Genomic DNA, 18,127 nt, shown 5'->3' with positions numbered 1-18,127 from the left:
CGTACAATCTCAAAAATATTGAGAACATGCAGGTACATTTATTTTAGGGCATAGCATGTTTCTTCTACAATAAAATTAAAGGACAAGTTCACTTAAAAAAATATTAAATACATATTTTTTACAGGTAAAAAAAGGGCATCTATTATTTTTTTTTCATATGAGCCTGCAGAACGTTTCACCCACGATCAGCTGTATGGGAAGGCACGTACTGAAGTCCAGGAAGAATCAATGAATTACCCTCGCAGTTCACTGAGAACTAAAAGCCATCTGCGGGGATGGAAGACAGAACTTGTAGTCAGGGGCGTATTTACCACGAGGAAAACAAGGCACTTGCCTAGGGCGGCATTTTTCAGGGGGGGGCAGCACCTCTCCCCAGAAGAAGGGATGGAAGAAGGGACACTCATGCCATGGGAACCAGGTGGGATCTGAGAGAGGCTGCTTGATGGTGTATGTAGAGCCTGACTCACTTTCCCGGGGATGTCTGGAGCTGTGAAAATGGGTGTCTTTTTCTCTATCTCTGGGAAGGGGGGGTAGTGGAAGGCTCTCCCAGATGGGGGGGGCAAGGGTGTTGTTAGTCAATGTCAGGCTCTCTCCACAGGAGGGGGAGGGGGGTGTTGGTCAGTGTCCATGGGGGGCAGACAATTTTTGTGTTGCCTAGGGCAGCACAAAACCTAAATACACCACTGCTTGTAGTTCATTCAGTCACAGACCACTGTGAACAAATAATGCAGCTGTGTGGGCAGAGATGCCAACTGTCCCGATTTGCTGGGATAGTCCCGTATCTAGGTGCTCTGTCCCACTGATGTGGTGTCCCAGGTTGTGTCCTGAAATCACAGCAGCATCCTTATTTCACCACTTCCGACCTGTAGCACATGTTATGTTGTCCTGAATCATCCCGGTATCTTTTTTTCAGCTGGCAGTGCACTTTTAGGTAAAAGTGATCCTAGTGGCTAAATAGCCACTGGGTCGCTTTTACATGTGGCGAGGGGCCCTCCTCCCGCAGTCTTCTGTTGCCTTTCCGAGCTCACCGGTCCCACCAAGGAGTCCAGAACTGAAGCCAGTGGTTCCAGAGCGACCCTAATCATTTCTATTGTATAAGAGCTGATTTACACATGTGCAGTGCGGATTGAAGCTCGGGTTTGTGAATTGATACAGTAATTGTTCACAGGTTCAGGTCAGGTTTACATCAGGATCAGGACAGGAAAAGCTCACGATCTTATCCTGTTCACACATATGCGGTTTAGAAACGGTTCAAATAGAAGTCAATAGCCTGTAATCCACACCTGAACCTGTCCGCACTGCTCAGAAATTGGACAAGACATTTTTTTAAACCGCACTAAATCCGCCCCGCCAGTGCACCAGACATATGTGAACAGGCACAATAGGAAGCAATGGTTTTTCACATGTCGTGCGGATTGGATGCAGTTCAAACTGCATCCAATCTGCACATATGTAAACCGGCACTAAGAAACCGGAAACGACTAGGATTTTGTCACGTCCGGTTTTGCCAGGATATAAACAAGCCATTAGTGGCTTGTGAAAGCATCTGATCAAGCCAATCTAGGTTGGATCAGATATGTTTAAGGGTAGAGGAGACATCTGGGGTCTAATAGACCCCAGATATCTCTATAAAGAGAACCTGTCACTGTTCCAGCTATCACAAGGGATGGACAGCAATAAAAGTGATAAAATAAAATTAAAGAGACAGTGTAAAATAAATAAATAATAAAATAAATTTACAGCGCCCCCGCCTCCCCTGTGCTAGCATGCAAAGGCGAGCGCATAAGTTCCACATGCATATGCAAACAGTGTTCACACCACACATAGGAGTTATTGTCACAAAATGAAGGAGAGCAATAATTCTAGCACCAGACCTCCTGTGCAACTCTAAAATGATAACCTGTAATGGCTTTGAAAGCATTGCTTATTGTGATTTTTTTGGGTATCGTAGTTTGGAGCCATTCCATGGGCATACGCAGTTTTAAAGTGTGACATGTTAGGTATCTATTTACTCAGCATAACACCATCTTTTATATTTGACCAAAAAATTTGCATTATATTGTGTCTGTGTAGACTATAATCCATTAAAATTGCAACACCCACCGTTTTATTCTCTAGGGCCTCTGCTTTAAAAATATATCTAATGTTTGGGGGTTCTAAGTAAATTTTAAGCCAAAAAATAATGATTTTTGCATGTACATGTCAGAATTAGCCTGGTAGGGAAGTAGTTCAGTTACTGAGCATGAACAGTAACTCAATAAAGGGTATTACTGAGGGTACTGAGGCTAGTTGGGTCCTGCATAAATAGGGGCAGGATCAAACAGAAAGTGTGTGTAATCTGGTCAGGACTGCAGGGAAAGTGTGATCTGGGCGGGCCTGCCTGGAAAGAGGGTGTGACATGTGTCGGCCATGGGTAGGGGGGACAGTGTCCTGGGGACATAGATGTGACATGTGCTTTAGGAACCATGTTGGGTAAAGCTACAGCACAAGCTGAATGAACTTTTAGATTTTAGCACAGCTGCATTGTTTGCTGAATAGCATTAGTAGCTCAGCAGTTGGTTTCACTTGTTTAGAATTGCTCATTAAGAGAGAGTTCACCATAAGTCCCAACAATCCGATGATCTAACAAAGGACTTTTATTCCAAATGGTAAGCTGTTGTAGTCATGCTAGGTTCAGATTGTGTCAGTGGCGTCCACATTATGTCTGCTGAAGTTTACAAATAAACATACACTATATTGGCAAAAGTATTGGGACACACCTCCAAATCATTGGATTCAGGTGTTGCAATCACCTCCATGGCCACAGGTGTATAAAATCAAGCCCCTAGGCATGCAGACTGCTTCTACAAACATTTGTGAAAGAATGGCTCGCTCTCAGGAGCTCAGTGACTCCAAGCGTGGTCCTGTGATAGGTTGTCACCTGTGTAATAGTCCATCCGTGACATTTCCTGGCTACTAAATATTCCACGCTCAACTGTTAGTGGGATTATAACAAAGTGGAAGCAACTGGGAACAACAGCAACTCAGCCACCAAGTGGTAGGCTACATAAAATGACAGAGCGGGGTCAGCACATGCTGAAGCGCACAGTGCGCAGAAATCACCAACTGTCTGCAGAGTCAATAGCTAAAGACCTCCAAACTTGGTGTGGCCTTCAGATTAGCACAGCGACAGTGCGTAGAGAGCTTCATGGAATGGGTTTCCATGGCCGATCAACTGCATCCAAGCCTTACATCATCAAGTGCAATGCAAAGCGTTGGATGCCGTGGTGTAAAGTACACCACACTGGACTCTAGAGCAGTGGAGACGTGTTCTCTGGAGTGACCAATCACGCTTCTCTGTCTGGCAATCTGATAGATGGGTTTGGAGGTTGCCAGGAGAATGGTACTTGCCTGATCGCATTGTGCCAAGTGTAAAGTTTGGTGGAGGGAGGATTATGGTGTGGGTTTGATTTCCAGGGGTTGGACTTGGCCCCTTAGTTCCAGTGAAGGGAACTCTTAGGGCGTCAGCATTCCAAGACAATTTCATGCTCCCAACTTTGTGGGAACAGTTTGGGAATGGCCCCTTCCTCTTCCAACATGTCTGCATACCAGTGCACAAAGCAAGGTCCATAAAGACATGGATGAGCGAGTCTGGGGTGGAGGAACTCGTGACCTCAAACCGATAAAACACCTTTGGGATGAATTAGAGCGGAAACTGCGACCCAGGCCTTCTTGTCCGACATCAGTGCCTGACCTCACAAATGTGCTTCTGGAAGAATGGTCAAACCTTCCCATAGACACCCTCCTAAACCTTGTGGACAGCCTTCCCAGAAGAGTTGAAGCTGTTATAGCTGCAAAGGGCGGGGCCAACTCAATATTGAACCCTACGGACTAAGACTGGAATGTCTTTAAAGTTCATGTGCGTGTAAAGGCAGGCCGACCAATACTTCTGGCAATATAGTGTATGCTTTATTAATGAACTCTTTACAAAGTGCTGACTTACTATCCCGCCATCCAGACCTGTCAATCACAGGAAGAGGACGAGGAGCCTCTAATCATCTATATGAGTACCTGAAGGGAATACAAACAAGAGGTACTTCATATATTGCTTTGGTTTGAACGCCAGCTGTGCAGTTGTGCATGGTCAGTTAGCAGAGGGTGTAAATCAGTCATTATTGTGACAACTGCATTTCCCAGGGGGATCAATAGATGCTTATCTGCAGCTAATATGTTACAAGTGAGCAGTTGTTAAGCCAACCATAACGTTTGATGGAAATGAATAAAGAGGCTTTTTGAAAGGTCAGGCTATCCAAAAATGGATACTTGGCTTTAGGCGTTCGCCAGTTCCTCATCTGACCTGGAAAAAACGATTGTGAAGACTCTGCACCCAATTTCCCAGCTCCATCCACCACACCCTGCCATTGAAAGGGAGTTTTAAAGGAAGCAACCATTTTGAGAAATGTGCAGGTTGCTGGCCTCCCTTTCTGTAAATGCTAATAGCCTGGCTGCAGGGGGAATGCCAGGATTGTGAAAGCACTGAAGCACCCCTGGGAACACAGAGGAAAACAACATGTAGCATACTGTGGTGAATGGTTGGTGTGGCTTAAAAGGGGATAGTTCAATAGAATCTGAAACAAGAAGGCTGCTGAGTTGCTGCTGGAAGAGATAGCTGAGCTGCTGAGTCAGTGCTGAGAAGGAGATGCTGAGCTGCTGACTTACGGCTGGGGGGGGGGAGGGGGGCAGGGGAAACTGAGCTGCTAGGTCAATCTTGAGATGGGGGAGCAGGGGTAGCTGAGCTGGTGACTCATTGCTGAGAGGGGGAGCTGAGCTAATGACTCATTGCTGGGAGGGGCGGCAGGGGAAACTGAGCTGCTAGGTCAATCCTGAGATGGGGGAGCAGGAGTAGCTGAGCTTCTGAGTCATAGCTGAGAGGGGGAGCAGGGGCTACTGAGCTGCTGAGTCAATATTGAGGTGGGGGAGCAGGGTTAACTGAGCTGCTGAGTCATAGCTGAGAGGGGAAGCTGAGCTGCTGAATCATTGCTGAGATGAGGAGCAGGGGGTATTGAGCTGCTGAGTTAATACTGAGAGAGGAGAGGAGATGCTGTGTCACTGCTGAGAGGGGGGAGCAGGGGGAGCTGAGCTGCTGAGCCATTGCTGAGAGGGGGGAGCTGAGCTTCTGAGGCATTGCTGAGAGGGGGGAGCAGGGGGAGCTGAGCTTCTGAGTCAATGCTGAGAGGAGGAACAGGGGGTAGTGAGCTGTTGAGTCAATGCTGAGAGGGGGAGATGAGATGCTGAGTCACTGGCATGAGGGGGCAGCAGGGAAAGCTGATCTGCTGAGTCATTGCTGAGAGAGGGAGGAGCAGGGGGAGCTGAGCTGCTGTGTTGAGGTAATACTGAGATGGGGGAGCAGGGTTAGCTAAGCTGCTGAATCATTGCTGAGAGGGGTAGCTGAGCTGCTGAGTCATTTTTGAGAGGGGTAGCTGAGCTGCTGAGTCATTGCTGGGGGGGGGGTAGCTGAGCTGCTGAGTCATTGCTGAGAGAGGTAGCTGAGCTGCTGAGTCATTGCTGAGAGGGGGAGCTAAGCTGCTGAGTCATTACTGAGAGGGGGAGCTGAGCTGCTGAGTCATTACTGAGAGGGGTAGCTGAGCTGCTCAGTCATTACTGAGAGGGGTAGCTGAGCTGCTGAGTCATTACTGAGAGGGGTAGCTGAGCTGCTGAGTCATTGCTGAGAGGGGGAACTGAGCTTCTGAGTCAATGCAGAAGGAGAGATGATATGCTGAGTCACTGCTAGGAGGGAGCAGCAGGGAAAGCTGATCTGCTGAGTCATTGCTGAGAGATGGGGGAGCAGGGGGAGCTGAGCTGCTGTGCTGAGTCAATACTGTGATGGGGGAGCAGGGGGAGCTGAGCTGTCTGTTGAATCATTGCTGAGAGGGGTAGCTGAACTGCTGAGTCATTTCTGAGAGGAGTAGCTGAGCTGCTGAGTCATTGCTGAGAGGGGGAACTGAGCTTCTGAGTCAATGCAGAAGGAGAGATGATATGCTGAGTCACTGCTAGGAGGGAGCAGCAGGGAAAGCTGATCTGCTGAGTCATTGCTGAGAGATGGGGGAGCAGGGGGAGCTGAGCTGCTGCGCTGAGTCAATACTGAGATGGGGGAGCAGGGGGAGCTGAGCTGTCTGTTGAATCATTGCTGAGAGGGGTAGCTGAACTGCTGAGTCATTTCTGAGAGGAGTAGCTGAGCTGCTGAGTCATTTCTGAGAGGAGTAGCTGAGCTGCTGAGTCATTGCTGAGAGGGGTAGCTGAGCTGCTGAGTCATTGCTGAGAGGGGTAACTGAGCTATTGAGTCATTACTGAGAGGGGTAGCTGAGCTGCTGAGTCATTGCTGAGAGGGGGAGCTGAGCTGCTGAGTCAATGCAGAGAGGGGGAGATGAGATGCTGAGTCACTGCTAGGAGGGGGCAGCAGAGAAAGCTGAGCTGCTGAGTCACTGCTGGGAAGGGGGAGCAGGGGGAGTTGAGCTGCTGAATCAATGCTGAGGGAGAGAGAAGGGGAACTGAGCTGCGTCATTGCTGAGCAGGGGAGCTGAGATGCTGAGCCACTACTGGGAGGGGGGGATCAGGGAAAGCTGAGCTGGTGAGTCATTGCTAAGAGGGGGGAGCAGGGAGAGCTGGGCTGCTGAGTCAATGCTGAGCGGGGGATCTGAGATGCGAAATCATTGTTGAGAGGGGGAAGCAGGGAAAACTGAGTTATGAAGTTAATGCTGAAAGGGAGAAGCTGGGGTAGCTGAGAGGGGGTTGTGTTGTGTTACCACTTGAGGGGGGGGTTATGGTGAGCTGAACTACTGAGTTATCACTGAGAGGGGAGAGCAAGAGAACCTGAACTGCCTCCAGTCACCTCTGGAAGGGAGGACCAGGATGAGCTGAGCTCGGCCTTAGTACTGGGAGGGAAAAACAGGGGTGGCTATATCTGGTCTCCCAGGACCCTGTATTCACTATATCTGGTCTCCCCGGACCCTGCATTCACTATATCTGGTCTCCCCGGACCCTGCATTCACTATATCCGGTCTCCCAGGACCCTGCATTCACTATATCTGGTCTCCCAGGACCCTGCATTCACTATATCTGGTCTCCCCGGACCCTGCATTCACTATATCTGGTCTCCCCCAACCCTGCATTCACTATATCTGGTCTCCCTGGACCCTGCATTCACTATATCTGGTCTCCCACAGTACACACAAAATGGAAGTGCAATTATTTTAGTAAATATAAACTGTCTAGACAGTGCTGATCACATGCGCTCTCCTAAGAAAAAAAAACCCTCTGTAGCAATACACACTAAACTGAGCATGTGCATGTGACTACAGGTTCAGTCTGTCTTATCAGGTGGACATTTGAACAAGAAGAAGGGCAGAAAAGTCAGGATCAAATGGCCTTTTTACACAGTGCAGAGGATTAACCCCTTAGGTTCCACAGTGAGTATAACAAGCATGCTTTACTGCATATACAGACTGATTGTACTGTTGTGGGTTTAGTAACACTTTAATGTGACATTTATCTGCATATTGTTTAAAGGAAATACTAGTACCACCTTGTTCTGTGTATATTAAAGTTAAAAAAGTAAAATAGAGTAAAAAGCCCAGGTATGTAATTAGCATGAGACTGTATGATGCAGGGGCGGACTGACCATTAGGAAAGTCGGGTAGTGCCCGAGGGCCCGAGGTCAGTAGGGGGCCCTATGAGATGCCCCTGGTAGCTTTTTTATAGGCTTTTTTGAGTTTGGGCAAGGACACAGGGGCCCCATGATCCCCTATTGCCCAGGGGCCCCATGAGTTGTCAGTCCGCCCCTGGTATGATGCCAGTCATTTATATACCGCAGAGGCAGCGATGGCTCTGTGTTTCATATAATATAACGGAAATTCATTTTTTATGACAAAAGACAGTTAAAAATGATTTACTACTTAAATATAGCCCTATAAATAGCTCCAGTAAAAGGGAAGAGGTAGCATTATTTTCCAGCAATAAACTGTGGCTTTCAAAGGAGTAAATTGGGTTATCTGTCACCCACTTGAAATGTACGACAGCCATATCCTGGCTGTGGGAGCTCTGCGGGGGGTGAGCAGGATGACCAATAACTGTAATGGGACCGCAGAGTGCACTTGCTGCAGGCTGAATCCTCTCCTGTATGTGACAAGACAAGGGGCATGGATGTGACAAGGAGTGACAGTTGTTGGGGTATGTCCCCAGAGCATGCTGGGTGTGCATACTGGAATCTGAATCTACGCTGATTTTGCAAAGGATCTGAATGTCAGTGCCTGCACCCTGTCTTCTGCCGCAACGAGGGGTCCCTACAACACTACGTGGAAGTTGCAGTTTTTCCCTTCCTCTGCCTCCAGTTGGCCAGTAGGACTGCACATCACATTTAGCCCTCATGCACACGGGCAGGGGTGGACTGACCATTTGGAAACTCGGGCACTGCCTGAGGGCCCAGGGTCAGTAGGGGGCCCCATGAGATGCCCCTGGTACCTTTTTCATAGGCTTTTATGAGTTTGGACAAGGACACAGGGGCCCCATGATCCCCTATTGCCCCATGAGTTCTCAGTCTGCCCCTGCACATGGGATGTTTTTACAGCGGCTGTTTTTGGCTTTTGACATTTTTTTGTAAAGCCAGTAATCTCCCCCAGCATGTTATCCTATGTGTCCATACACACATAGACTGGGATCAACGTTTTTTTGGCTGGAAAAAACCACAGGACTAGTGAGCTTCTAGAGGAGTTTTTTTAGCTGTAAAAACGCTCTAATGATGAAAAACGCAGCAAAATGCTGTAAAACGCGGTAAATCGCAGCAAACCAGTGTTTTTTGGACTCAGCGCTTTACAATATAACGGGAGACAATACAGCAACAATACAGTCCAATACAAGAGGGATAGGAGTGCCCTGATCCTGGGAGCTTACAATCTAAGAGGGAGGGGCTAGTGGTACAAAAGGTAGTAACTGTGGGGGATGGACTGGTAGGAGGAGTGATTTTGTATAGAGAGGTGGTGGTGGTGGGTTATCAGCTAGTTATTATTATTATTATTATTATTATTATTATTATACAGGATTTATATAGCACCAACACTTTGCTCAGCGCTTTACAATATAACGGGAGACAATACAGCAACAATACAGTTCAATACAAGAGGGATAGGAGGGCCCTGATCCTTGGAGCTTACAATCTAAGAGGGAGGGGCTAGTGGTACAAAAGGTAGTAACTGTGGGGATAGACTGGTAGGAGGAGTGATTTTGTATAGAGAGGTGGTGGTGGGTTATCAGCTAGTTATTATTATTATTATTATACAGGATTTATATAGCGCCAACAGTTTGCTCAGCACTTTACAATATAACGGGAGACAATACAGCAACAATACAGTTCAATACAAGAGGGAAAGGAGGGCCCTGATCCTTGGAGCTTACAATCTACAGGTGAAACTCGAAAAATTAGAATAGCGTGCAAAAGTTAATTTATTTCAGTAATGCAACTTAAAAGGTGAAACTAATATATGAGATAGACTCATTACATGCAAAGCAAGATAGTTCAAGCCGTGATTTGTCATAATTGTGATGATTATGGCTTACAGCTCATGAAAACCCCAAATCCGAACTCAAGTTCGGCCCCCAACACTTTTAGAGGGCTGCATAATAGCACTGCATTTTCACAGCTCAACACCCAAAAATTTCAATCCTGCTTCATTTTTTGCACAATATCGCAATGCACAGTGAAGAAGTTGGAGTACAATAACTCCCTGAATTGGTGTCAGTGGATGCAATAATAACCCCCAATATTGGTGTCAGTGGATGCAATAATAACCCCCAACCTCAAAGCCCAAAAAATTCTGGCCTGTTACATTTTTTGCAGAATATTGCAATGCACACTGATATAGTTGGAGCACAATAATCCACAGCATTGGTGTCAGTGGATGCAATAAAAATCCCCAACACTGGTGTCGGTGGATGCAATAATAACCCCCAATATTGATGTCAGTGGATGCAATAATAACCCCCAACCTCAAAGCCCCAAAAATTCTACCCTGCTGCATTTTTGCATCATATCGCAATGCACACTGATAAAGTTGGAGCACAATAATCCACAGCATTGGTGTCAGTGAATGCAATGATAACCCCCGACATTGGTGTCAGTGGGTGCAATGCAATAACCCCCAACATCAATGGCAGTAGATGCAATAATAACCCTCTACATTGGTGTCAGTAGATGCAGTAATAACCCCCAACATTGGAGTGTGAATGCGATAATATACCCCAGTACTGGTGTCAGTAGATGCAATGCAGTAACCCCCAACATCGATGTCAGTAGATGCAAGAAACCTCTTTGCATTGGTGTCAGCAGATGCAGTAATAACCCCCAACATTGCTACGTGAATGCAATAATAACCCCCCACATCGGTGTGTGAATGCAATAATAACTCCAGCATTGATGTCAGAGGATATAATAATAACCCCCAACACTGGTGTCATTGAACGCAATATTATCCCCTAACATTGGTGTCAGTGGATGCAATATTATCCCCTAAGATTGGTGTCAGTGGATGCAATAATAACCCCCAGCATTACATCCCATAATAGTTTGCTCCCAAGCAAGACACACAATAGTACAATGGGATGCACCACATGGCAGTACAATGAACAACCCCCACACCCTAACTATACATGTCTACACAATATTAGGACATTCCACCCTGTACCCCTAACAGGCACAGGGTGACATACACATAAGAGGGATATGGGGAGCTGAGATAGGGGTCTCCTCACCCCTCCAAAGTGAGCTGGGTTCCATGCCCCCCCCCCACCCAAAGTCACTCCCATCACACAACCTATACGGGGTGACACCGGACCCGCTCCATGAAAACGTAAGTTGTAAAGAAAGCCGAGGATCCCCGCAGGATGGATCGGATCTGCGGATTGAGGAGCATAATGGATCGGAGTCTGATCCATTATACTCAATCCGCAGATCCGATCCATTCTGCGGGGATCATCGGAGGAGGTGTCACCAGCTGTTATTGCACCGGGTGACACCAACTGTAGGGACGCCCCTGTGGCTCAGCACTTACTTGATAGTCATCTGTATGTACTAGCAGTGCTCACATTATACTATACCCAGAACAACCCATTCTGATCCCGAGTTCCGGGGACATTCCCACAGTTTCAAGACAGATACATAGAAATTTTGTTCCCAGGAAAATCTCTTATTTTAAAATGTGGCTGACTGTATTATGACAACTGAATAACTCCACATGTTCAGTTTAGCTCTTATCATCAATTAGTGACCCGTGGACCTTTTAAGTGAGATATTTACTCAAGAGGAACATTTAATGAGCTGAAAACTCTTTTATATTACAGCTGAATACACAGATCAGGATAAAAGGTACGTTTTGTGCTTCTCAGGCAGACAAGCCTGCGATTTTAGAATGCTGCCAGTTCCTAATAAAGCAGCATTCCTTCTTCTTAGAAAAGAACACTTGGACATGTACTAGTTCACTAATCGGATGAAGCAATATGTTCCCTCCGACAAATTTATGTAGCAGCATCACATTAAATTCATCACATTAAGTTCAGCATGGGGACATCCATTTTTAATTGAATTGTTTGACGTATCCAGGAGCACACCTGTACTAGGTATGGGAAATTAAATGGAAGGCATTGGCTTTACTTCCCAGCAATCACAGCATTAGAAAAAAAGAATAAGAGCTCGTTCACACTTGACTGTTTTTCCAACTCTTGTCAAATGCCCCTATAGCATTTGACAAGCGTTGGTCCGGCGTTTGCGGAGCATTTTAACGCTCCACAAACGCCGCATGCGCGGTTTAGCGGCCGTTGCTAGGAGTTTGCAAAGTGTTAAAAACACCCCACAAAGGCCTATAATGAAGTTTGAATGGTGTTAGCGCTCCGCAAATGTCCCGCAAACGCTGGCCGCGCACCATAGACTTGAATAGGAGGCTTCAACTCCTCTTGACTCGACCAGAGGCATCCGTTTTGCCTTGACGCAACGCGACACTAACGCTCCCGTGTGAACAGCACCATGTGCTGCAATGTGAAGTATGTGTAAACACCCAAGCACTAAAATCTAATATATGCTTTAAATTATATATAAGTAGTATGCAACCCGGTACAAATTCACAACAGATTCAGTTTAAAATAAAAATGCAAGGTAAAACATTCTGTGTATATACAGTGAAGGAAATAAGTATTTGATCCCCTGCTGATTTTGAATGTTTGCCCACTCACAAAGGATCGATCAGTCTAAAAATCGAATGGTAGGTGTATTGTAACACTGAGAGACAGAATAGCAACAAAAAATTCAAAAGAAATGCATTACTAACAAATGATGCACTGATTTGCATGTTCATGAGGGAAATAAGTATTTGATCCTCTTCACAAAACATGACTTAGTACTTGGTGGCAAATCCTTTGTTGGCAAAGGTCAGATGTTTCCTGTAGTTGGCCCCCAGGTGCGCACACATCTCAGAAGGGATTTTGGCCCACTCCTCTTGGCAGATCCTCTCCAAGTCCTTAAGGTTTGGTGGCTGACATTTTGCAACTTGAACTTTCATCTCCCTCCACAGATTTTCAACCAGATTAAGGTCTGGAGACTGGCTAGGCCACTCCAGGACCTTCATGTGCTTCTTCTTGAGCCACTCCTTTGTTGTCTTGGCCATGTGTTTTGGGTCATTGTCATGGTGGAACACCCATCCACGACTCTTTTTCAATGCCCTGGCTGAGGGAAGAAGGTTCTCACCCAAGATTTGACGGTACATTGCCCTGCCCATCGTCCCTGTGATGCGGTGCAGTTGTCCTGTCCCCTTAGCAGAAAAACACCTCCAAAGTAGAATGTTTCCACCACCATGTTTGACAGTTGGGTGTTCTTAGTGTTCTTGGGGTCATAGGCAGCATTCCTCCTCCTCCAAACACGGCAAGTTGAGTTGATGCCAAAGAGCTGGATTTTGGTCTCATCTGACCACAACACTTTCAACCAGTCCTCCTCTGCATCATTCAGATGTTCAGTGGCAAACATCAGACGCGCCTGGAAAAGATCCTCACATGTAGTTCTGGGATGATTGCGCACTGTTCTCATGATCATTGACACTCCACGAGGTGAGATCTTGCATGGTGCACCAGACCTAGGGAGACTGACAATTGTTTTGTTTCTTCCATTTGCGAATGATTGCACCAACTGTTGTCACCTTCTCACCAAGCTGCTTGGTGATAGTTTGGTAGCCCAGTCCAGCCTTGTGTAGGTCTACAACCTTGTCCCTGACATCCTTGGACAGCTCTTTGGTCTTTGCCATGGTGGAGAGTTTGGAATCTGATTGTTTGATTGCTCCTGTGAACAGGTGTCTTTTATACAGGTCACAAAATGAGATTAGCAGCACTCCCTTTAAAAGACTGCTTCTAATTTCAGCTTGTTACCTGTATGAAAGACACCTGGTAGCCAGAAATCCTGCTGAATGATAGGGGATCAAATACTTATTTCCCTCATGAACATGCAAATCAGTCATCATTTGTTAGACATGCATTTCTTTTGAATTTTTTGTTGCTATTCTGTCTCTCTGTGTTACAATACACCTACCATTCGATTTTTAGACTGATCATTTTTTTGTGAGTGGGCTAACGTTCAAAATCAGCAGGGGATCAAATATTTATTTCCTTTACTGTATACTGTTACTTTTTTTTCTTTTTCTATAAATGATCACATGAACCCTGTTCTGGGCTGCACAACAGACTTAAAACGCTGGGGGAGGAGGGGAGGGTCAGGAGGAGGCAGAGGGAGGGCAGTACACTGATCTTCCCAGTGAATGGATGTGCAGGGGAGTGTATCAGCACAATTCTGTCTATTAGAGGACAGGCAGGATGAGCTAACAACACAATCACAAAACGTACCTTCCATCTATTGCCGTTTGCGCTCATTGCCAGGCCTGACGAAAGTAATTTGTGGGACCCAACTGAGGTTCCTCTACAAATGAGTGGGCTCAGTGGAATTCACAGATGTAAGTCAGTTTTGTATATGGCCTTATACATATACACATACCCTAAATGTATATTATGTATTGTCAAGTATATTTGTTATGATTTGTTTCTTGATTTTTAGCAGCCATATTGATTGCACCCCCCGAACCCCCACCCCCCAGAAACGCATCGGGATTCTGCACCCACTTCCTAATACTTATATATTCAAGGAGGGGGCTCTCTCATGGGGAATGTGGCTTTATATCTATATGGTGTATCTTTTTATCCATCTGTGATTTCTCAGGGGATTCATTTCCCTGGGAAATGTTTTTATATGGAATTTTCTAATATAATTTGATTTTTTTATATTAAAAATGTTGTGTGACTTGTTCTGAAGGAAGGCACCAGCACCAAAAAAAATCCTTTTTTCTGTATTATTCATAGTATTTTGAGGATGTGGTGCCTGTTTATTTAGCCGAACCTATTAGTCTTACTAAAACACAGCCACAAAACTGCTCACACTGGGATGGATGTGTTCTCATGTATAGCAATGTCAGTTTGAAATAGGAAAGCAGAGGGACTGGAAGGATCACCAGATTTTTCACACAAATGAAGCAATACAAAGAGAGCAGGATACTTTTTAACACAAGTACAAAGTACAGCATATACATATCAGGAATATGAAATTTTGGGGTAAAAGACACTTTTAAAGGCCAAATGCGACGCACCTCCCAGCACCCTGCATGGGTGCATCCATCACAGAAATGCTTCCTCGCTGCTGGGGTACAGGACCAAGGTATTATAGCTGGGCATCGTACCCAAGAACTAGACAACACTAGCTTAGGTGCAACTGGAACTGTTTACTGAACAGAAACACGGGTTTTTATACACTTCAGAAATAGGGACAGTCCCCACATGAACAATAAAAACATATATTACACATTGGGATAAACATCCCACACTGGTTAGAAAATGAGGTAAAGTTGACACAAAACTAATCACATCATGTAGGAACCTCCAGGAGGACTAGCAAACAGACAGAAACAATAGGTGACTCAATTAACTCAAATAAAAGTGGCAGAAACACACAACAGTAAACACATAACACCTTAATAAACAGATTACAGCAACAGACCTCAGCATCAGGTTGTTTTGAGCTGATTACATTAACATCTGCTCTGAGTCTCTGCGTTTAGGAGGGGGGTTGAAGCAGTCAATTCTGGTTTGGGCAGAGATGCCGCAAATCTGTAACCAGGTTCTCCAGTTATCTGAGTCTGTGAGTTTTGGGGAGACATGGACTTGAATCTGAAGTAAAACTACTCCAAAGGTTCCCCCAGGCACACACCTCCCAAAGAATAGCGCCCACTCAGATGCCAGGGCCCATGGTCAGTAGGCAAGAAGCTAGCCTGTAGTCCCCTCCAAAAGCCTCTGTTCCAGTTGGGTCTGTCACATTTCTTCCCCCTCAAAAGTAGACTAACCAGATCCCAGACCTCCACCTGGTCTGGACATGCTTGAGTCAGGCAGAGTGAACTTGCATAGTCGATCCACATGATCTTTTGGCTGCAGGGAAGAATTGTTGGTAGGCGTGGGGCAGAAAAGGTCCCTGCAGCCAGTGAGAACAATGGATGTGTGATTGGCTGCACTCCAAACAATCCACTTTATTGAACCAAGATAAAACCAATACAGACAGTAGAAATACAGTGGGGGGCTGGCAGGTAAACGCATTTCCCGCTAAAGACAGCTCTTATTCCGTTTGTGGCTCATCTCTGCACCTTGTCTGAAACTCAGCTGTCAATTCACCTCTGCAACACCTGACTGCAGCTCACAACTGTCATCAGCCGGCCCTCCGTATAGTAACTCTCATCCACAACTGCCTGCAGCTCACCTCTGCACCCCCTGTCCACACCTGGACATTAACAAAATAAGATCAAGTGTGTTTTTTTAGCCCCCAAAAAATATAACACAGTGTCTTATTTTCGGGAAAACACAGTAGGGTCCTGATGTCATCAAAACAAAAGCAGGGTCCATAGCTCTGCATTGGGCGTGTGAACACAGAACAATAGTCCACCGATGGAGCGCCATCTGCTGGGGGAGCAGAGGATTCGATAGTTAAAAGTTTTTGTCTTCTCCCCTAGACAACCCACCTGCAATAATAATAGTCGGTGTTTTTTATGGCAGTCCCACTCTCCATTGCCATTCTCCCCTAGACCAAAAGGACATGTCATTATCCATCAGCCCCCTGGAATAAATTCATCATACAGTATATCCTTGGAGCCCACAGGAGCTAATATGCAAAATAATAGGGGTGGGGAGGAACTGCATGCACCATTGGAGGCAGGGCTTCCTGACCACAGAATAGGCAGCCATCTGTAGAGGTGTGGAATGGAGGCTCTGACATCTCAACAGCGATCGCCGCAGGACAATACTGGATCCGCTGAGCAGGTGAGTATGTTTTTCTTTAAAAAAACATAACAGGTAAGGGCAGATAGTGTAGGGGGGTAGTGAAGGGTAGTGGTGTTCTCCTTTAAGCAATGTACCTGTGTTGTAGGGCACTGTTGCATGCGCATGTCTGATTTGTAGGCCATTTTGGTGCAACATAACACGTTAATTGTAACAGATCGCCTATTTGTAAATGGACTCTGCGACCAGAAAGTTATTTCCAAGGTTCCTCCATGCTAAAAAGGTTGTGAAAGGCTGATATTGAGGTTGCCAAGCTTATTTGCTAATAGCTGTTGTCCTCTTTGTGCATCCCTGTATAGTTGGAAAGTTTTGGGCTCACTAGCAGGTTGCATGGCCTACTATGGCTGTAGCTAAATTCTTGCCCTAATGTAAAGCACAGAATAGCATTATATTAAAAAAAAAAAATTTCCATAATAAGTTTATTGAAAAGTAAGACAATACAGACAAAACGGGGTGTAAACAAGTATAGATGAAAACATACCCATCCCTCCTATTCCTTCTGTACTGAAATGTATTGTAATTGTACTGTCTCCCTTATATTGTAAAGCACTGCGCAAACTGTTGGCGCCATATAAATCCTGTATAATAATAATAATACCCTGAGCACAGGGTCATTAGATAACATTTTCCAAAAATAGAAAACTGAACATAAATACGGACCCGCCATCAGTTAAGGGTCAGCAAAAATGACTGTAAATCGGACTCCAGACTAAGGAATCTTAAGTGGTGTTCAACAGAGCCCAGTCTGACATTTTGCCAGTGCCGGAGCATGTGTCAGGGCCTCTGAGGGAATGGGAACAGGACATACAAGGAATAGACAGAAGAAATGAGGTAGGGGAGTAGAGAGGAGAACTAGTAGTGGGGAAGAAGAGCAGCAGAGAAAGGAGATCTCCCATCCCCCGCATATTGGAGTTGGTATTGGTTAAGGAGAGAACTGCGTATGCTAAGGTGTGGTATGTTTAGGTGTTAAGAAAGCCTGGTTCAAAGGAGGCCTAGGGTTGCGGGAAAGGAGGCCAAGATATCTCAAAGTCAGCTTAAACTGGGACCAGTCGTGCCAAACTGCCAAGAATTTTGATAGATTTTCTTTGGAAATTGCAACCAGCTCTTCTAGCTCTTCCATTCTATCCAATCTATGGAACCATTCCTCCAAGGATGGCGTTTTCACAGAGTGCCAATGGACGCATTGTCTTGACTCCAGGAATAAAATGTAATATTGATAGAAGCAGAAGTTGTGTCCTATCACCCCACTCTTCTCCTCTATGGAATATCCTTCTCCCTTGATGTGTGTACAGATTTGTCCAATGCATAACCAGCCTCTATTAGGACAAATCACCATGTGCTCATTGAGGCACATCCCTAGAACTGGTAGGTACACAGCCTTTGGTACCCAAAGTAACCCACCTGAGCTGTGTCCTCCTCTTTTATACTAAATATTTTCATCCTTTTACCTTTTCTAATTTTTTGACAGTACATAAATAATCTACTGTATATACAGGTATAATAGGAACCAATATGTGGCCCAGATCTGCACCATCCACTTGACAACCTAGGCAGGAGCTTAAGGCTTGACGGATGTATGTGTCCCAACTACCCTGTTCATGTTCCTGCAGTAAACTAGAGGAAGTTGGTAGTATCCTAAAACTTTCATTTCACAAGGGAGGAGGAACTTGTAGGTAGTTACTGTCTGATGGTCGGG

Source organism: Staurois parvus, unplaced genomic scaffold, assembly GCF_062004578.1.
Source record: "Staurois parvus isolate SC_StPar_1 unplaced genomic scaffold, SC_StPar_1.0 ptg001014l, whole genome shotgun sequence".
Taxonomy (NCBI): Eukaryota; Metazoa; Chordata; class Amphibia; order Anura; family Ranidae; genus Staurois; species Staurois parvus.
This window is presented reverse-complemented; position numbering follows the sequence as displayed.